The sequence below is a fragment of the Capra hircus genome, chromosome 10, assembly GCF_001704415.2.
Source record: "Capra hircus breed San Clemente chromosome 10, ASM170441v1, whole genome shotgun sequence".
NCBI classification, from domain to species: domain Eukaryota; kingdom Metazoa; phylum Chordata; class Mammalia; order Artiodactyla; family Bovidae; genus Capra; species Capra hircus.
In genome coordinates, this window is record NC_030817.1 from 13,875,996 (window position 1) to 13,898,846 (window position 22,851).

General features: G+C 47.8%; 1 pseudogene; it reads left to right on the forward strand.

Moving 5' to 3' along the window:
• LOC102179290 overlaps window positions 4,797–22,851 on the forward strand; it is a 43,036-nt pseudogene continuing 24,981 nt past the window's right edge.

Sequence of the window (22,851 nt, forward strand, 5' to 3'; positions counted from 1 at the left end):
TACTCTTGCTTGGAAAATCCCATAGATGGAGGAGCCTGGAAGGCTGTAGTCCATGGGGTGGCTGAGGGTTGGACACAACTAATCAATTTCACTTTCACTTTTCACTTTCATGCATTGGAGAAGGAAATGGCAACCCACTCCAGTGTTCTTGCCTGGAGAATCCCGGGGACGGGGGAGCCTGGTGGGCTGCCGTCTATGGGGTCGCACAGAGTCGGACACAACTGAAGTGACTTAGCAGCAGCAGCCTAAGTAAAGAAGCCACCATAAAGATCCCCAAAGTACTGTCTTCCAGGGTGGTGAACTCTTGAAGGTTTCAGCAGGGTGGCATGCCTAGAGAGGGCATGAAAACACTGCACCCCTCCCCTATACCTTACCCTGTGCATCTGTTCCATCTGGCTATTCCTGAGTACTGTTCTTTCATAGTCAACTGGTAATCTAGTAAGTACTCTGCTTTCCTGAGTTCTTTGAGCCACTCTAGTTCATTACTGAGGCTGAGGAAGGAGCTGTAGGGACCTCCAGTTCATAGCTGGCCAATCACGAGTCCAGGTGACAACCTGGACTCGTGATTGACATCTGAAGTGGGAGCAGTCTTGCAGGACTGAACCCTTATGTGGGATCCAATGCTATCTGCAGATCGTGTCAGACCTGAGTAAAACTGAGGACACCCAGGTAGTTTTGCAGAATTGCTTGGTGTGAGAACAAAACACCAAATATTTGGTGTCAGAAGCGAAGTACTGAGAGTAGCCCATGTGAAAGTTAAAGTGAAGTCACTCAGTCATGTCCGACTCTTTGTGACCCCATGGACTGTAGCCTTTCAGGTTCCTCCATCCATGGGATTTTCCAGGCAAGCGTGCTGGAGTGGATTGCCATTTCCTTCTCCAGGGGATCTTCCTGACCCAGGAATCGAACCCGGGTCTCCCGCATTGCAGGCAGACGCTTTACCGTCTGAGTAGCCCATGAGTTCTGGGAAAAACAGAGTTTTTCCCCTTTCACCCCAATACCTATAAACACTATCTTATTTGAAATAGGGTCTTTGCAGACATAACCAAGTTAGGATAAGGACGTACTTAATTAGGGTGTTTCCCATGTTCCATGACAAGAGTCCTTATAAGGAAAGAAGGACTTGGAGACAGAGAGGGAAGAAGGCTACGTGAAACAGCAGAAATTAGAATGAAGCAGCTACAAGCCAAGGAAAGCTAAGGATGCCAGCAACCACAGAAGCTAAGAAGCAGCAAGGAAAGATGCTTCCAGGGAGCCTTCAGATGGAGAATTGCTCGTCAACTAGTTGATTTCAGACTTTCGGCTTCAAAACTGTAAGAGGATAAATTTCTGTTTTTTTGTGGTAATTTGTCATGGCAGCCCAAGAAAACTAATACACATGGAATATAGAAGTGGATGGATACATCCTTCTTCCTTGCCCACCCTGGGCAGATGGTCCTGGCATGTTTCACATGGCTTCTCAGATGTGCTGCATTGCCTGTCACCCAGATACTCATAGCTGTAACCAACTCAGTGATGACTCTTGTTGGGACACTCCCACCTCCCTTGTTTTGCTTTTCCTGTTCCTCACTCCTGCCCCCCAGGATCACTCAATAAAGGACTCCCACATAAGCTATTTGTCTCAGGTTCTGCTTTCTAGGAAACCCAGCCTAAGACAGCTGGTACCTGGAAGGCACATGGTTGGCATTCAATGAATGTGTATTGATTGAATACCTGAATGAAGATATATAAGAACACTCAAGCCTGCCCTCAGCACTTCCTAAGTGGCTCAGTGGTAAAGAATCCACCTGCCAAGCAGGCGACTCAGGTGCAACCCTTGTGTTGGGACGATCTCCTGGAGAAGGAAATGGCAACACACTCCAGCATTCTTGCCTGGGAAATCCCACAGACAGAAGAGACTGGTGGGCTATAGTCCATGGATTCGCAAAAGAGTTGAACAGGACTTAGTGACCAAACAACAACAAATCCTACCCTCAAGAGGCTTTCAATTAAATTTTCAAGAGGAAACAAACACATGCGCAATAAAGAGAAATAAACTGTAGAGGCATTTGGAGGACAAAGGAGAACTTGACATTCCTAGCTGCGTGATGGAGCACAGGCTGTGGGTAGGGCAGCCGTCTCTAACATTTTCTGCAGCTTGGAGCCTTGATGCCTTCACACACATAGTAGTCAGGGTTCTTGACTGCAAACAACAGAATCCACTCTGATTAATTTAAGAAGAATAGCAATTTGGTAAAGGATACTAGAGAGCTCATAGAATGTCCAAGAGGACCAATCTCTGAAGAACAGTATCTAATCACATCCTAAGTGTTTCTCTGGGAAATAAAAAAGCCAGGAGAAAAAGAACAGCCGCAAATCAGATTCTATTGACTGTAATTTGGAAAATCCAGGCAGTCCACAGGGTGGCCTTGGCCTTGGGGAGATCACTGTAATCCAGGGGTGAGCCCAGAAGAGGGAAATGAACCATCCAAACCCCACCACCCAAGAGACCTGTCTTAAAACTCCAGGCCCTCGGGGTAAGCTGATTGCAATCTCTTTTCCAGGGCTTTCCAATGTTATTAAAACATTTGAAGCTTTCATATGTGGTAAGTAGCTAAACCAAGATTGCAGTCAGGGTCCTTGATGCTCAAACCCTTGATGTGGCTTATGAACAAGCAGAGGCAGCATTGCTAAGCTTGTTACAAATGCAAAACATGGGGCTCCAACCCAGGGCGGCTGAGTCAAAACCCAAGGCTTCATGGGATCCCCAGCTGATCTCTGCATACATCGAAGTTTGAGACGCACTCGTCTGGTTCCTTCCCTTAATTCTGATGGCTCTCAAATCTAGCTATAAAATCATTAGGTACCCCACCACCATCAGAACTTTTAAAAATGTAGATTCCCAGGCTCCATCCCAGATGAGCCTATCAAACAGGCCTGGAGGGGGCCCAGGTCACTGTGTTTTTATTTTTAATTTCTGTGGAGGTTCTTTTGATCACCTAGGTTTGGGAACTGCCACCCTCCAGCAGACAGCTCTCGTCCCTCAATACTCACCCTCTCAATCAGCACAGGGGCAATCTCAGGAAGGCTAGGAAGCCTCCACTCTTGGGAGTCACCTGGCGACCCTGACAAACATGCAGAATGCTGGCCCCACCCCACAGATTCAGATTCCAAAGAGCTGAACGGAGTCATCATATGCCTGTTACTTCACAAGGAGCATATTAAAAGCCTCTCACTATAAATATAAATGATTATTTATCATTTATATGTGAGTGTCAATTGACTTGAGGTTCTTGTGTTGACATAGCTGTATTTTCTAGACATTTAATTAAACATTTATTAATTTTGATTTTGCAATTTCCTTTTTATGTATTGTGGCCAATATTTTTTTCCCCACCTTGGGGTTCAAATGTTTACAAAAGGCCCTGAAGAGCTTATACATTTTCCCACCATGCGCCATGCCTAAAGTGCTGAAAGGATACAAAGATGATGAGTCTAGGAAGGACTCAGGACTCCGCTTTTTTAACAAGAATGCCAGGATGACCCTAGAGGTGGTCCTCAGACCACACCTTGACCACTGGCCTTTAGAGGAGGGAGGGTGATCCCCAGGGCGAGCCTGCATTACCACTAGTTGGGAAGGGAAGGCCATCTGGGCTGGTGGGGAGGAGGGATGAAAAGAGCTTTGCTGCCCCTGAGGAATACCCCCATGACTCCAGGGAAGCCTCCAGGCCGGGGCATATCCCCATAAAAGTCGCCTAATACAAAGCACAAGGCATGCAGGAGATGCCGCAACCTCCGATGCTATTCAGCGTGGCTCAGACTGTCTCCAGGACCAAAACTGAGCCCCTACTCCAGGAAAAACCCAGCTGAATTGAAAGGATCACAAGAGTATGACAAAGTACACGAGAGGACAGTTGTAGGAAACAGGATTATTGAGTTGGAAAAGAGAAAGCCAGATGACCCATGACAGTCTCCAAGCAAATGGTAAATAATCATGTGGGCATGAAGCCGTCCCGCCAGAGCCGGGGCATCTGGGCCTGGCACAGAGCCCAGTGGGGCAGGCCTGCCAGAGCCTCTCTGTGAGGTCTGAGGAGCTTGAAATCCACAGAAGCCCAGGGTCAGGAAGAAGGGATGAAATCCAGTCCAGCTCTCAGACCTAGTCCCAGCCAGTCCTCCAAGGGACCAGGTCTCAAGTCCAGGGATGGCGGTGGGGATGTTGGAAATAAAAAAGTGTAGAGAGACATCTCAAGAAAAGAGCTGAGATGCAGAATGGCTTTAGGACACTACCTCCCAGCTGAGGGTGACCCCAAAATTACATCCAAAGAAATTCTCAGCTCTTACCCTACTCCTTGTAGGCTTTCCTCATAGTTCAGTCAGTAAAGAATCTGCCTGCAGTGCAGGAGACCCAGGTTCAATCCCTGGGTCAGGAAGACCCCCTGGAGAAAGAAATGGCAACCCACTCCAGTATCCTTGCCTGGAAAATCTCATGGACAGAAGAGCCTGGTGGGCTGCAGTCCATGGGGTTGCAAAGAGTCAGGCACAATTGAGCGACTAACACTTACTTACTTACCCTACTCCCACCAAGGCATGCTTCAGCAGAGAGGGGACAGCCTTGATGGCCCAAGAACTCTCAGAGAATGGACAGCCCTGGAGAGAGACCTTGGGAAGGTGGTGGCATCCACCAGCAAACAGTGGGGGAGCCTGGTGAGGGAGCCTGTGGACTCAGGGGAACCAGAAACAGCCACAGAGCTCTGAGACTGCAGACCAGCTCTGACACCACAGATCAAGACCCCTGCCCCCAGCCACTCCCATCAAGCATGGCGGGACTCTACAGGGCTGAGGTCCCGGGTAATAGGTAAAGTCAAGCAGCAGGAAGGGAAACAGGTCATGGCCATCCACGTGACCTTCCAGCACTCTCATACCCTTAAGGCCTGGGAAATAGGCCACCAGGGTTAACAGTGAGTGGTAGTGACCAGATGGCCATCACCAGATCAACCAGGGAGCTTAAAGCCACTGACCTTGATCATTTCCTGAATGGCAGATGCCCTGGGTACCTCGAAGAGTCAGTAGATGTGAACAAAATCAAGAGAGAAAGGAAGCAATCAACGCATACCCTACTGGCAGCTGCAGATGCGGCTGGGTGATTAATTCCACTTACCCTTCCTGCACATCCCAAACCAGGCGTTGTTATCCTCGTCCTCAAAGCTGGAAACAGGCACAGAGAGATTTCATCTCTTGCACAAGGTCACACGGCCAGCACACACAGGAGCTTGTGTTTGAACCCACTTTAGTTCAGCTCCAGAGCACAGGCTCTCATCCCCTGTGCTGTCCGTGCAGCACTGGAGGCAGAACTAATGAAAGAGGTGGAAGCAGGTCGTGCTGTGAACACCTGGTCTCTGAGGCTAACTGTGTCCATAAAGCCCTCATAATGCAGCACCAGGAGAAACTCATCCTCTGTTCCACCGCCGACGCCGAGTGGCACAGAGATCAGGAGACAAACACCTTCTACGCTCCACTTTCTACCCACCACCTACTCAGCTCCCAAGGAGAGCCAGTGCCGACATCCCTCTGCCAGACCCTGCCCCAGGGGACCCATGAGCCCCAGCATCCAGTGGGTCGGTTATGCCAGCTGCCAAGAGGGTAAGAGGCAGGGCCCTCAATGGCACCAGCCAGCGTGCCCTCCACGTGGCACCCTCAGCACCTGCTCTCCACGCCCACGGCACGCACACTACTACTGATCCCATGCTCGGCTCCTGCGGTCACTCTGGCTTCAGGACTGCAGGGCCCTGCAGCCTCGGGAACAGATGTTCCCCTCGCACATGGCTGGACTTGGATCTCAGCAGTGATGGACAAGCATCATTGACCAGGGTGGACGGGCAGCTGCAGAGAATGAGAAGGCGGCCCCGGTGCCCACCCCGAACCCATCTCCATTGGCAGCACAGTTGCTGCCTCCCTTCCAAGGGAAGAGAAGGCGAGGGCCCCTCAGACAGCTGTGCACGCCCAGCCCACCCCCTCCTCACTGGTTCCCCTGCAAAGCGCCCACAAAGCAGCAGAAGCACAGCCCCCTGCAAGCACCGCCCTGCACGGCCCTGCTGTCTCTCTCCCCTCCAGTCCCCGCTCACCCAACACCTCCTAGCGCTGATTCTGCTTGGACGGAATGACCCTTCTATTACTGCATGGTCATCCCTGTTGTGTGGATTTATACTTCTGGTTTCAAGAAAGACAAGGAGCACGTTGCTGAAAGGGCACGGCGAACTATGCTCCAGCACGTGCGGTGTCCCCCCTGAATGGAAGGACTACACCTGATTTTTATTTTCTTTCTTTCTACATGTACTGTATTTTCCTTGTGCTACTTACAATGCTTTTTTTTAATTCATGTCAAGCTAACTGGCATCTCATGTCTGTGGGCCCTCCTTTGGATGTTGAGAATGAGGTCCCCTCAGTAGGTCATTTGTAATGACAAACCCTATGTACCAGGGATGACCGAGGGAGGGCGGTACCCTTGGGCCTGAAGCAAGACTTAATTAGAAGGTATCAGAAGAGAGTATAAAACAGGAGAGACTCGGAGACCCATGAGGACAGGCTGGCTGCGGTAGGGTTAGAATCTGCATGTGCTATTTGGGGCCTTAACTGCATTGCTTTCCTTTGGCTTCCTCTGAATGCACTCAAAATCTTGAATCTCTGCATCTTTGGGCTACGTTGAGAAGGACTAAGGAAGATGTTTGCCTGCACTGGGACCTAAGCTTTAAAGGGAGGAATAGCACATCCCTGGGATCAGTGTTTCAGTGACCACAAGGAACCCCTCTCCCACCAAAGACAACTAAAACTCTGGGAGCCCTTGAGTTACACCATCCTTCCCCACCTGCAAGGCCCTCCTGACAATGCTGACATTTTTGCTTTTGTTTTCATAAGGATTATGAAACCAGGATGGTTTTAATACTCAATGTGATTCATTTATGCGAGTACACATATACATACACCCCACCACCTCCATCTCCAAGCCCTAAAACACACACACACACTCACAAGCTTCATTCAATCCAGCTGACCATTCTCTCCCCCTCAGAAGTATTCTTCAGTCATCAAAAAGCAGGGCTCACTCAGTGAACCCCTCCAGAGGGGCATCCTCCACCCGGTTGTCTGTGACTGTCACCCCTTTGACTGCCACAGACCCGAGGTCAGCACTCTACAACCTGTCACCTGGTTTTGTCAATGGCACACAGCCCTGTCCATTCATCTACGGGTGGCAGCTTTCATACCGCAACAGGAGAGGTGAGTATTTGCAACAGAGATTGTAATGCCTGCAAAGCCGAAAATAGCATCTGGCCTTTTACAAGTGTGCCGTCTTTTGCCATAGACCAAGATGTGCCTGGTGCTTCCTGGAGTCACGTGCTGAGCACCCCTTAGAGAAATCTAGGTAGGGACTACCCAGGGCAGAGCCAGGCTCAGACGGAACACTCACAGCTCAGGAGCCCCCCCAGACCCCTCCCAGCACATCTACCCACATACTCAGCACCCTTATCCGGGCTACCAGAGGCAGCGATCTTGACAGAGAAAACTCGGGTGAGTGGCATCAGGCTGACTTGGGAATCAAAACCCAAGGCTTCTGGTATTTTATTTCCTCATCTGCAAAATGCTGTTCATGATATAGACTTTCTCTAATGGGAATACCGTGAGAATCAAATTAGGAATTGCAAGTTACACGTTGAGCAAAATACCTGCTACACAGCAAGCCTTCAACAAGTGTCAGCTCCTAGCTAAGGCGGTGGTGGAAGAATCAGTAAGAGTTGCATCATCAGCCTACAGGGCTTCACTCTGGTGAAAGTACCGTCCGCTTCCTACCCTGCTGAAAATGAGGACATCAAAGGCAAGACCCCAGAAGGATGCCACTCACAGCCTAGCACCTGGAACCCTCAGCAGGCTTGCAAGCTTCCTCTGGCTGCTGGATGCCGGCAGCAAGGTGCTAATTCTCTGGAGTGATTCCAATAGGAGATTCTCTTAGGAACATCCGGTCTCCTAATTGCACAGCCCACATGCATGCACACTCGCATACAAAACAGGGAAGATTTAAGACATCTTCAAATTCCTATGTGGTCGTTATGAATGGACGGGCCAGAACTACACCTCATTTTGCTATTTCCTAATGTCTTAGGAATTAAGCTTTAATTTTTTAAAAATTTTAATTGAGTGTGTTTGTAGACTAGCCTGTGTGTGGGGAGCCAAGATACTGGCCACAAATTGGCAGACACCTCATCCTTCAGACTCTACTGGGGCCTGTAGGACAGATAACCCCACAGGAGGAGACAGGCTGCTCTAAAGAGGCAGGGGGGTGAGTAGGATGCAGCAAGAAACACAGGTCCTGGAGATGCCCAGATCAGAGAAGTTCCTAAATCCTTTGCTCCTTGAGAAGATTTACAGAGTTGCCTAATTTTCTGCAAAACTTCCTCTTTCTTTAACGCCACCTTCATTTTGCTCATTAGCTATGAACACATGTTTTACATCTTGCTGGCTGCCGTCTATGGGGTCGGTCGCACAGAGTTGGACACGACTGAAGCGACTTAGCAGCAGCAGCAGCAGCAATCTCCCCTTTTAAAAAAAAAAAACAGTTATTGGCCAAACAAACCTGTGTATCACTTTAATCCAACTGAGGGCTGGGAAACAGTAGTCTGCCACTACATTTTCTCAGGTCTGAGAAACTCTTAGTCATAAGAGTCATCACTGATTTAAGAACAGTTCTTGGTGGAGGAGGGGAGCAAAATAGAACACGTAAAGTGTGCATACAGACTGCAAGACACGACATGATTGCAGATACTTTAAAATGGGGGGAGAGTCAGAACAGAGGAGGAACGGAGAAAAAATTAGCACCCACAATAGTTACCATTTATTCGATCCCCAGGTTGGGAAGATGCCCCGGAGAAGGGAACGGCTACCCACTCCAGTGTTCTGGCCTGGAGAATTCCATGAACTGTATAGTCCATGGGGTCGCAAAGAGTTGGACACAATTGAGCGGCTTTGACTTCCACTTTCATTGAGCAGCTTCTATATTTCAAGGACTGTATGAGCTTCTTTTCCTGTTAGCTCACTGAATCCTTACCCCTTTGTAAAATAGATATCGTTATCCCATTTCACTAGTGGTAAAGAACCCTCTGGACATGACTCAGTGACTTCACTTTCATTTTCACTTTCATGCACTGGAGAAGGAAATGGCAACCCACTCCAGTGTTCTTGCCTGGAGAATCCCAGGGATGGGGGAGCCTGGTGGGCCACCGTCTCTGAGGTCACACAGAGTCAGACACGACTGAAGCGACTTAGCAGCAGCAGCCAGTGCAGGAGATATAAGAGACACAGGTTTGAATTGTGAGTTGGGAAGATCCCCTAGAGGAAGCCATGGCAACCCACTCCAGTATTCTTGCCTGGAGAATCCCATGGACAGAGGAGCCTGGTGGGCTGCAGTCCTTAGGGTTGCAAGCAACTCAGCACATCCCATTTTACAGATAAAGAAACAAATGTAGAGAGCCTCAATTCCTAGAACAACTAAGCCCCAAAATAGGCAACCCAGAGCAGCGCACTCTTTTCCGCCTCTCCCCACTCCAAGAATTGGCTCTGGAGTTCTCCCAGAGATCTCAGCTAGAAACCAAATCCCTGAAGCAACACAAGCCTACCCCCTTCTCGCGAAAGAAGGAGGCCACACAGTGCAGACACAAAGGCTGGCTGATGTTTGTGCTGCCCCTCCCCTAAGCTCGCCAAAGTCCCCCTGTTCAAGAAGACGTCCACCAAAACGACCATCGACACCAGACGGAAAAGGACTGGGAAGGGCAGGCGTCAACCCGGCACGGTAAGAGGGAGGGAAGGAGGTCCCAGCTCCCTCCCTTGTGTGTGAAGGTGGCAGGAGACACACACACACACTCCCACCCCCACAGAACGCCCTCCCCTTTCTCTGCAAGTGCCCTCTAGTCTCTTGCCTTCCTTGAAGGCGACCTCCCGCACCATCCTCAGGAGCGGGGTGGCAGGTCAAGCTGGAAATTAGCTTCAGTCGGTCTCCTAATTGCAGATATCAAGCAGGTATCGGATCAATCCAGCCACAGGCAGGCAGTGATGGGATCGATCCCAGCAGGGCCGGTGTCTGTAGCTTTTTCTGTGCACACAGCCTGCAGGCAGTACCGGAAGACCTGTGGCTGCAGGGTAAGGCCAGTGCTTGAAGGAGGCGTCCGGCTGCCCCTAAGTAACTGAAACAGGAGCACCAGGGACTCACCCTGTCCTCCGACTGCCTGCCCTTGGCCCTGTTCTTGTGCACATTATCATCCTGATTTCCCAGATGAAAAGGAAGTCACCCGCCTGGGGTAAACAGGAAGCAGCAGAGCTTAGACTCAAACCCAGGTCTGTCCAACTCCTAGCCTCTTGCAGTTTAAAGATCCCTGATTAAGCACTGACTGCGTGCTGCTATGCACCAAGCCCTGGATGAAAATGGATCAAATAGGGTACTTATCACTACGATAAGTACCTCAATCCACTTCTTCACTTCTTCCCACACCTGTCTGTACAACAGGAGTCACTGGACGAGAGTATTTTTAAGGATTCTTGACTCCTTCTCCAGAATATTCCATCTCTGTAGGTTTAAGGAAGTGAAGTGAAGTGAATTCGCTCAGTTGTGTCCGACTCTTTGTGACCCCATGGACTGTAGCCTACCAGGATCCTCTGTCCATGGGATTTCCCTGGCAAGAGTATTGGAGTGGGGTGCCACTGCCTTCTCCAGGGGATCTTCCCAACCCAGGGATCGAACCTGGGTCTCCCTCATTGTAGGCAGACACTTTACTGTCTGAGCCACCAGGGAAGTCCAGGTTTAAGGTTTAAGGAAGGACCCAGGAAATCATTGCTTTTTAAAGACTCTCCAGGATGGAAGTGGCTAAGTTGAGGGAGAAGGGCTTCCCTGGTGGCTCAGTGGTTAAAGAATCCTCCTGCCAATGCTGGAGACATGGGTTCAATCCCTGGTCTGGGAAGATTCCACATGCCAAGCAGCAACTAAGTCCATGCACCATAACGACTGGCCCTGAGCTCTGGATCCCGGGAGCTGCAACGACAGAGCCCACGTGCTGCAGCTCCTGAAGCCCGCACAGCCTAGAGCCCGAGCTCCACAAGAAAAGCCACAGCAACGAGAAACCCACACCCTGCAACGAAAGAGCAGCCCCTGCTTGCCGCAGCCAGAGACAGACCCTCACAGCAGCAAAGACCCAGCACAGCCAAACAGAAACCTAAGTTTAAAAAACAGCTGAGTTGGAAATTTCTGTTTCTTACTAATATACAGAAACATATATTTAAATAATGAGATTGTATGGGTGACATTTACTTTGGGGGGGGGTGGTCAACAGTTATCAAATTAAAATTTTTCTAATTAAGCAAAAGCATCTCCTGGTGACTCTAAAAGTGCAGCCAGGTTTGGGAATCAACACTCCGGAGTGCTGCCTCCAGCATGTTTGGGGTTGCTGCCCTCTTTGATAAGAGATGGCAGTGGAGCAGGCACAAGGTGGCTGATAAGCACATTCACACTAAGATTCTAGAGGCTGAGTAAGACATCACTCTCCCAAGGCACCACCATTTTAAAACAAAACCTTACAAAGAAAGCACTGTTCACCCTCAAGAAATAAATCCCTAATGGTAAAATACAGGCACCATGTGAGGCAGGAGAGTCTCCCGACTTCAAATAGCACAGCAGCTGTGTGCAAGAAAGAATCAGGGCCTAAACAAGCTCCATGAGGCCTCGTCCAGAGCGGAGGGAGGTGCCAGATGCTTCATCACTGACACAAGATGCTGTTTATACCTCAGCTTTATCGAGTTGCAGGGAGGGTAAGGCCTAGTGATTTATAGGCCAACCACCTGCGTGGCAGCTGGGCTGTCTGAGACTGCTAGCCAGCTCAGGGCTGCCTCCACCAAAACACTTATTCTCCTCATATCAACCAGCCAAGCCCGGAAACCTCCACTGGGAGCAGGGCACCATGCTGGGAGCAGCCAGAGCCCCCTGAGGCCTTCCATTCGTCAAAGAGATTGAGCTTCCACCCTGCACCCAACCCAAGGCTTGGACCTAGAGATTGCAAAGAAAAAGGCAACCACCTCTATGTCAGGGGCCCTGTGATCTGGCTGGAAAGAGAAGATAAATCCATATGTCAAAGGTGAAAGCAAGACGGGAGGGTGACCAGACTGAGGGATTTCTGGAAACCATAGCTTTCCAGGGAGGATGGAATAATTTAGCAGCAAATAGCCTAGATGACGGCTAGGCTAACACCTACAGAGGCATTGTTCTAAGCACTTCATATGCATGAATTAATTTAATCCTCAAAGCAACCCTAGAAATATGGGCATCGTGCAAAGAAACTGCACCACAGAGATGTTAACTGACTCGCTCAAGTCACACAGCTACCAAGTGCTGTAGCTGAAATGGAACTCAAGTGGCACTGCAGAGCAATGGTGTGCTGGGAAGTCCCTAACAGCTGGCTTTCCTGGGGGGGTGGAGGACTGTTATATATGCCGATTTTCATGGTGTAAATGCCCCCACCATGGCCGATTTCAAGCTACCCTATGTGATGTCATTGAGCACAGAGCTGGGAAGAGATGGGCAATAGCATTCTATTGTATGGTCTTTCCGGAGAAGGCAATGGCACCCCACTCCAGTACTCTTGCCTGGAAAATCCCATGGACAGAGGAGCCTGGGAGGCTGCAATCCATGGGGTCACTAAGAGTTGGACACGGCTGAGCGACTTCACTTGCACTTTTCACTTTCATGCATTGGAGAAGGAAATGGCAACCCACTCCAGTGTTCTTGCCTGGAGAATCCCAGGGACGGCGGAGCCTGGTGGGCTGCCATCTATGGGGTCGCACAGAGTCGGACACGACTGAAGCAACTTAGCAGCAGCAGCAGCAGCATGGTCTTTCTACCATACAAGTTCAATAGACACAACTTCAAGAGCATAGTAAGAGTCAGATGTAGTAAAATAAAGTGATGAGTTCTTTCCTTTAGTTTTAATAAATCTGTAAGTCATTGAATTTAATTTTTAATCAAGATGTTAATAATTGATTCACAAATCTCCTAAAATTTGGAAATTGGCTATCATAAGCTGGTGCACACTGACTCAAGCACACTACTGATCCAGAGTTACAACATTATAAAAGACCAAGAAATGCAAGAGAGCACAGTCACTGTTCTAGGGGGATTTTACATGGAATATAAATGAGTCATTATACAGCAACTTCCCGCTAGCTAGCTATTTTACATACGGAAATGTATACGTTTTAATGCTGCTCTGTGACAACCTAGAGGGGTGGGATGGGGTGGGAAGGAGGTTTAAGAGGAAGGGGGACATATGTATACTCATGGCTGATTCACATTGTTGTATGGCAGAACCTAACACAACATTGTAAAGCAATTATCCACCAAATAAAAATTTTAAAAATTAAAAAAAGAATGAGTGGTATGTGGAAGACTAAAGTCAGAAGAAAACTTTTAAACAGACAAAAGTGTTCAAAGATAGAATTGACCTCCTAGGTTAGTACTGAATTCCTGCTCACCAGAGAAATCCCACAAAGGCTAGACAAGTACTTGACAACTGGATAAAGCATAAGCTCCAGGTTACTGCTAGATTAGTACTTTTCAAACTGAAGTTTGAAACTTTATATTGTGATATTGAGTCATAAAAATGAATTTCGTGAGTTGTAGGGTCAGTATTTTCAAATGAAATAAAATAGAAAATATAGGCATATTAAGTGTAATTTGACCTTGTACAACATTTGTTATACATTTATTTAATCTGGAGAAGGAAATGGCAACCCACTCCAGTATTCTTGCCTGGAGAATCCCATGGACGGAGAAGCCTGGTAGGCTACATTCCACGGCATCCTAACAAGTATATGCATGTATACTGGGACATGTAAAAAACATAAAATTTTAAATTGTTAGTCATGATCAAAGAAGTTTGAAAAGTATTAGAATAAATGATAAGGTCCCTCCTAATCTTAAGATTCTACGATTCCATGTCCTATCAACTATTATTTGATAGCACTTCCTATCTCCCCAAAAGTTCAAGAACGGGGGGGAACAGATCACACACATCTCCAGCCCCTGGCCCTGTATCTGACCCACCAAATGTCCTTAAAGACACATTCAGTGAAGGGTCAGTGATGAAAATAAACATTAAAAATGTTTCCCTCCAGGGCCAGGAGCTCAGTTCAGTTCAGTCAGTTGAGTCACTCAGTCATGTCCGACTCTGCAACCCCGTGGACTGCAGTACGCCAGGCTTCCCTGACCAGGGACAGGAACTCAGTCACATGCAATTTACTCAGGAAGAATTAAGCCTAAAATGGTAGTTTTCAGGACTTCCCCGGTGGTCCAGTGATTAAGAATCTGTCTGCCAATTCAGGGAACATAGGTTCGATCCCTGGTCCAGGAGGATCCCACATGCCACAGGGCAACTAAAGCCAGCCACAGGGCAACTACTCAGCCAGCACTCTAGAGCCGGAGTGTTGCAATTACTGAAGCCTGCGCACTGGAGAGCTCAGGCTCCCCAACAAGAGAAGCCTCTGCAAGGAGAAGCCCAGCCCATGTGCACAGCTGGAGAGGAGCCCCGCCCCGACTAACCACAACTAGAGAATAGCCCTTGCACAGCAATGAGGACCCAGCGCAGCCAATAAGTAAATAAATACATTTGACAAAATTATACTTTTATATGGCAATCTCTCCCCAGAACTACCCTTCCAGTGGTAAAAGTGCCCTGTAGAGCCCATTCTGACCAAGGGAAGCTCCACCAGAATTTATGGGTGGAGACAGGCAGGGGAGTGACTTGCGGACAGAGATGAACAAGAGCCTTGTGAGGAATGTTTGCCTGGAGCTCCTGCTGCAGGAAGAAGGGTAAACTTACGCCCAGGGTTGAGGAGAGAAGGGTGGCCAGGAGTGAGGAGGTAACAGAGAGAGCTGAGGAGAGGAGAAAGCAGACAAGACTTCGGTTTAGTCAAGAAAAGCCGCATGGTGACAGAAGATGACAGTGCCCAGGACTGGGTACCTGCGACCAACTGCTTACTTTCTGTCCGTTTTCCCCCTCTAAGAGCCTCCCTGGTGGCTCAGATGGTACCCTGTCTGCCTGCAATGCAGGAGACCCAGGTTCGATCCCTGGGTCAAGAAGACCCTCTGGAGAAGGAAATGGCAATCCACTCCAGTGCTCTTGCCTGGAAAATTCCATGGACGGAGGAGCCTGATGGTCTACAGTATATGGGGTCGCAAAGAGTCAGACACAACTGAGCGACTTCACTTTCCCCCTCTAAATTCTGAATTCTCTGAATACCAGACTCACTGGCTGGTCTGTCCCTGTCACCGCTTCAGAAAGCAATAAATCATTTGTTCACTCAACAGACAGATGAGTTTATGAAGGTGGGACCTACTATAACAGAGTCCTACCACATATTCAAATAGGACTGCCTCTCATTTTGAAAATCGTTAACAGGTTTCATCTCCTTGTAATCCTAGTGCTGGGCAAGGACCAGAATTCATCCAACAGATGTGTCTGAGACCCAACTATGTCCCAGCTGCATTTCTAGGTGGCCATGTATTACCAGCCACGCCCAGGTCTTGGCAGGATGGCCATGGGCTTCTCCTGTTTACAAAACTGAATCCAACAGGCCAGTTTGCTCAAACACAAAGGAGAATGCTCATCTGCCAATCTATGTAGAGAATTGATGGTAGAACTTTCAGAGCAGGAGGGAGTGTGTTTCACCGTTCCCATCCCTGCTCTCCCAGCTCCCAGGGAAGTGCTGAATAAGACAGAAAGCACTGGCTATCAGGGCAAGAGCTGAGTTAAAGATGCTTTGCAAAAAGGCGCTAGAAGGCAGATCAAGAAGTACCATGCACACATGCATCCTGCCTGCAGAGAATTTTCAGAGGACAATTGGGAGGCACCGGCTGCAGGAGATAGAACTGAGCAAACCTCCCCAACCCAGGGCTCGAGAGGCTGAGAGGCTCCGCAGGAAGAGGGCAGGTTTGGAAGTCAAAGAAACTAGTTCTCAGCTTTTGATTTTGTCCATCATCAACTCGATGGACATGAGTTTGAGCAAGCTCCGCTAGTTGGTGATGGACAGGGAGGCCTGGTGTGCTGCAGTCCACGGGGTCACAAAGAGTTGGACACAACTGAGAGACTGAACTGAACTGAACCAGGAAAGTTCTTGACCTTCCCTGAGACTTAATTTTGTTGCCTGTAAAACAGAGCTATCATCATCTACCATCCAGAACATTTTAAGGAGTCATGAATATAAGTGCCAAACTTATAGCAGACATGCAACACTAGTTGATACAAACATTGAGAACTGGGTGGCAGCTGTGTTCCTCACTCCCAGCCACACCGACACAGGAGAGAGCCTCTCCGGGCAAGCTGCTGGCAACCCTTTACCTGGGCAAACAGTCTCAGTGACAGATACACTGACGTGGCTTTTTCTGAACCCCAAATACCTAAGGTTATTCCCCATCTTGCTCCATATCTCAGAATCATAGCAAAAGTGAAACTAATAAAAAAAAAGGGACAAATGTCTAGTCTCACCAGGTTTACATGTTTTTCAAATATTCTGTCTACTTATATTAAAATTAGAGAAAAAAAAAAAACAGCCCTTACAGAGATAAGGCTGGAGATCAACAGCAAGTAGAAGAGAAAAAAATATTTGTCCCATAAAGAATTACTTAGAAAAACTGATTTCAGCAAGACTGTAAGATCAATATACAAATATCAATTGCATTTCTATATACTTGCAATGAACAATCTAAACTGAAACTAAGAACAACACGATTTACTAACAAAAACAAAGAGAATTAAATACTTTGGAATAAACTTAACAAAAGAAGTGCAAGCTTATATTCTGAAAACTACAAAACATTGTTGAAATCAAAGACGTAAAAAATAGAAAACCATCCCATGTTTAGGGATCAGAAGATTAATATTGGTAAGATGGCAGTACACCTTGAAAGTATGTATTGATTTTATATATCAAAATCTCTACTGCCTTTTTGCAGAAATTGACAATCTCATCCTAAAATTCATATGGAAATTCAAGGGATCCAGAATAGCCAAAATGATCCTGCAAAAGAACTAAGTGGAAGGACTTATACTTCCCAATTTCAAAAGTTATTTCAAAACTATAGTAATTAAGACAGTATGGAACTGCCATAACCATAAATATATAAATCAATGAAATAAAAATGAGTTCCAGAATTCAGTTTTTTATGTCAAGCATATAGACTTGCAATTAACGTTAATTATTTGTAAGTCCTCTTTCTGCCATCAACCTGGGGTACTTTGGTCCTTATGTGAAGTTCTTTCAATACACTCAGCCAGGGCAACTTTATTTAAAATGAAACTGAAATTCCCTCAAAGTGAGGGAATTCAAAATGATTTGATATTCTTCTTATGAAATGGAAAAGCAGCAAGGAAATCAAATAGAGCAAAACACACCACAGAATAGGCACCCCGAGCCAATGCTATGAGGGGTCACACTAACTTCCGTCACACAAAAGAAGCAAGATGCAAGCCAACCCATTGTTCCGAATCACCAACATTGTTTCTAGGACACGGGTCAAAAGTCTGGACCTCCTAAAACCCAGAAACACAGCCCCCCAGTTTATGCTTCTAAATCAATTCGGATTACTTCAGCTGCAAGAGAAGCAATATGACCAACAGTGGCTTAAACTATAGAGACAAATATTACTTCCTATATAAGGAGTAGCTGAGAAGGTAATGGCACCCCACTCCAGTACTCTTGCCTGGAAAATCCCATGGACAGAGGAGCCTGGTAGGCTGCAGTCCATGGGGTCTCTAAGAGTCAGACACGACTGAGCGACTTCACTTTCCCTTTTCACTTTCATGCATTGGAGAAGGAAATGGCAACCCACTCCAGTGTTCTTGCCTGGAGAATCCCAGGGACGGGGGAGCCTGGTGGGCTGCTGTCTATGGGGTCGCAGAGTCGGACATGACTGAAGCGACTTAGCAGCAACAGCAGCAGATAAGAAGTAGAGGTAGGTGGTTCCAGGGTAAGTACCCCAGCTTGTCCATATCTTTAGGACCTAGTTCCATCAATCCTCTGCCATTCTCCTTATATTAATATTGCATTCCCCTCATTAATTGTACCATGGCTGCCATATTCCAACCGTCTTATCATCACACAATGGTGTCCAAAACACTATTCAAGAAAGAGAGCAGCAGCATAAACAGCTCATACAACTCAACATTAAAAAAAAAAAGCCTGATCAAAAAATGGACAGAAGAATTGAATTTTTTCAAAGAGGAAATGCAGATGGAAAACAGGCCTATGAAAAGATGCCCAATGTCGCTAATGATCAGGGAAATGCAAATCAAAACCACAATGAGGTATCATCTCACACTTTTCAGAATAGATATCATCAAAAAGAACACAAATAACATATGTTGACAAGGATGTGGATAAACGGGAACCCTCATATATTGTTAATGGGAAGATAAATTAGGACCGCCATTATGAAAAACAATACAGATGTTTCTCAAAAGACTAAAATTAGAAATATCATATGACCCAGCAATTCCACTCCTGGTTATATATCCCCCAAAAACCAAAACCACTAATTTGAAATGTTACATGTGCCCCAATGTTCACAGTAGCGTTATTTACAATTGTCAGGATACGGAAGCAACTTACACGTCTCTCAACAGATGATTGGATAAAAAAAGATGTGATACAAACACACAGACAATGAAATACTACTACTCAGCATGAAAACAAGAATGAAATTTTGCCATTTGCAGCAACACAGATAGACTTTGAGGGCATTATGCTAAGTGAAATAAGTCACTTATGTGTGGAATTTTTTAAATGCAACAAACTAGTGGATTTAACAATAAAAGAAGCAGACTCATGGGTATAGAAAACAGACCAGTGGTTACCAGGGGTGCGGGGTGGAGGGGAGGGGGGAGGGGTAACATAGGGGAAGGGGATTAAGAGGTACCAGCAATAGGTACCTCAATAACCTGCAATCCAAGGATACTTTGTACAACATGGGGAATTATAGCCAATATTTTGAAATAACTATAAATGCACAATAATCTTTAAAATATATAAACAATAATTTCTTTTAAAAAGAGAGCAGCGCAAATGGCTTTTTCCTTCCATACTTCTCACTTATCAGGTAGGAAACACCTTTCCCAGAAGCCCTCAAAAGTCTTACTGTTGCAGCTCATTGGCCAAAACAGTCAGTCACCTTAGACCATCAGACGAGGAGAACTGAAGTTAACCTACCCTGATCCCATGTTAAGCGCCTTCCCAGATTTAGTTGGCCTGGCTTGCTGCAGGAGAAGGCTCAAAGCACCACTCTCTCCAACTCATCTCCTGATACGACTGCATCAGTTCAGCCTCCTTGAAGGTGAGGGCCGGGCTTTGCTGTGGCCCCAACCAGACCCCCCAGCAGCCCTGGATCCCGGGACTGGCCCCTCGGGGGCTGCAGAGACGGCGCCACTGTTTGTGTTTGTGCACTATGTGATGACATCAGAGGTTTCTCTTGCTACGGGCCGTGAGCAAAAAGAACTGGGAAGCACCTGCCTTTTCTCACCTTCCTCACCCAAATGAGCCGTAGGGACATATACTGGAAAAGGTTCCAGACCACCCATGGGGAGAACACAGTGAGAGACACACACAGACAGGCAGCTATGGGTCTCTCCCCACACCCGTATGTTCATGTAATTACAGGCTTCCTTCACAGAGCGTTAAGTTCACTGAGAAAAATTGATCTGTTCTCTTGTTTCTTGCTTGTTTTTAAACCCTCTTGACCTGTCTCAGCAGGCGGCCCCTGGTCCTTGCAGCCTCCGTGGAGAAGTATGGAGGGGGGTACGAAGCCTGGCTGGCAGCCAAGGTCAAGGCCCGCTTACAAATCACGCTCTGGCTGGGCTGGAGGCAAATTTCCACCTGGTACTCAGAGAACTGAAGCCTTTAGATTAATCCTGGATCTGTCAGCTTCCATCATGTTCATGCAGGAAAGGTGGCAGCCTGGAGGGGGGCCGTGAACCAGGTTCTGATTCGACTCACACTTGCCCTTTTTTCTGCCCCACTCGCTGCCTTTTCCCACATGCCTGGTTCACACACACACACACACACACATTTCTTGACTCTTGGGATACCCTTCCCCACTTCTCTGATCTCCTCCGGTCTCTCTAGCAATCGCCCTGCTCTGCAATTCCCAGGTGGATGGGAGTCTGAGCTTGGGGGTCTACCAGCTGGGGGCTCGAGTCTTGGGTACACCGCTGCTGGTTGGGTTTCCTAGACAAAGTCGCTTGGCCTTTCTGTGACTTGGCCTCCCTCATGTAGAAACCAGGATGATAATGTCTCCCTGCTGCTGTGAAGATGACAAGAAACATTGATGGGTAACATGTTCCCAGCACTTACCGAGGGTAGTCACCCTTCTAGATTTACAGATTATCCCCACAGACATGGAAAAGGCTTACAGCAGTATCTGGGATACGTAGGTGCACAATGAGAGCTAGCCATGGCTAAAACAGTGTAATTAGAGGTCCCATTCCCCTCCCCACCCCCAGCCCACCACATGGGCACTTGGGGATTCATTCATTCATTCTTTCAACAGTCAGTTGGTGCTCTTCCACTCTTGGGGCGGCCCAGAGCTGAATATGGGAAACACGGCACCATACCGGAGTTTGCAGACCAGCCAAGGGTCCCCCTTCTCTTGCTGGGCTCACTGACGACTGTTAAGGCCTCATCAGAATTAGAGTATGCTGATGGAGCTGTATCATTGCTCAGACTGACAATATTTTGAAAACTGCCTCTCCAAACAAGCAGCAGCACAGGCCACTCTCCACGGCTGCTGCTGCTACTGCTAAGTTGCTTCAGTCGTGTTTGATTCTGTGTGACCCCATAAACAGCAGCCCACTGGGCACCGCCATCTCTGGGATTCTCCAGGCAAGAACACTGGAGTGGGTTGCCATTTCCTTCTCCAATGCATGCAAGTGAAAAGTGAAAGTGAAGTCACTCAGCCGTGTCTGACTCCTAGCGACCCCATGGACTGCAGCCTATCAGGCTCCTCTGTCCATGGGATTTTCCAGGCAAGAGCACTGGAGTGGGGTGCCATTGCCTTCTCCAACTCTCCACGGAGCTGGCAGTAAATCCTGTTGGGGGCACCCCGGACCTGTGGGAGGCACAGCGTGGGATTTCTTCACCCCCATTCACCACACAGAGCCTCTCTCCTATATCTCAAGTCGAGAAGGAGATATGAAAGCCACGGGGAGAGGAGGTCCTCAGCAGGACAGATAACACTGGGCTAGATGGGAAAGAGCCCAAGAGTGAGAACTCACTGCCACTTCCCTATGGCTTCATAAGAGTCCCCCCAGGTCCCTGTGTGCTAATCCCTAAAACGGGTAGAGCAGTCTCCCCGACCTCTCTCCTGGAACACTGTGACTGTTCAATGAAACATCAGGTAAAGAAAGGCTACGAAATGCCCAATGTACAGTGTCCATAAAAGGGATGAGCATTATTCATGCTGCTTTTCAACACAAGGCAGGTGAGTTGAGAACAGAGATTGCAGACCACGGCCCCATCCAGCTCTCAGCTGTGTTAGGCTTGGCCATCCTCTGGGTGGTGTGTTTTTTAAATGTGGGTTTGTGGCCAGCATTTAAAATCTAGCACATTTCACATAAAAATCCAGATTTCTGGCTCGTTCTAAAAATCGGAAGATCCAGCAACAATTAGCCACAACTAAACAGCATCGGCCCCTTCAGCCAGGGTGTACACACACACACACACCTGCACCCTTGTCAGTCACTCACCTTAGTAGCCTGGGCCCTGTGTTTGAGATTCCACTGGCAGGACCTTAAGCTTTGAAGATGAGCAAGTGGTGGTGGTGGTTTAGTCGCTCAGTCGATCCCATGGACTGTAGCCCGCCATGGTGTCCTCTGTCCATGGGCTTCTCCAGGCAAGAATACTGGAGTGGGTTGCCATTTCCTACTCTAGGGGATCTTCCTAACCCAGGATTTGAACCCAAGTCTCTTGCATTGCAGGCAGATTCTTTACCGCTGAGTCATCAGGGAATCCCTAAGATGAGCAGAATGAAAGCTAATTTCAGCTAAGTTACTTTACATCTCACGTGACCCAGAGAATTCCTTCACCACTCTAAGCCTCAGTTTCCTATTCTGTTAAATAAGCATTCATTTATTCAACAAATATTTCTTGAGCACCTATCCTAGGCTAGGCAATTCAGCAAACAAGATAGATGAAGCAGACACTTCAGTTACATCCGACTCTTTGCGACCCCATGGACTACCGCACGCCAGGCCTCCCTGTCCATTACCAACTCCCAGAGTTTACTCAGACTCATGTCCATTGAGTCAGTGATGCCACCCAACCATCTCATTCTCTGTCATCCCCTTTTCCTCCTGTCTTCAGTCCTTCCCAGCATCAGGGTCTTTTCTAATGAGTCAGTTTTTCGAATCAGCTGGATAAAGCAGACACTAAAAACAAGTGAAAATAATAATAATAATAAGATAACTGTGTGATTATGATCAGTGCTAGGAAAGAAGTAAAAACACGGTGAGGTTCTAGAGGATGGCTGGTGGGGGTTCAGGTGTAGGGCCCCTTAGCTAAGGTGCTCAGGAAAGGTCTTACCAAGGAGCTGGAGGAAAATGACTGCTCTCAGCCCCAGTTTGGGGGGATTAAATGTGAGGCATTTAAACATCTTGTGAAAACACCGCTAGTGGGGTGGGGTGGAGTATAGGGAGTTGGTGGCAACCCTGCTTACCCAAGCTGGGTCCCTTAAGAAGGAAGAAAGGGAGGATGTGGGAGGGGCAGCTCCCAGAAGCAGGTGGGACCTCCCCACCCCCACCC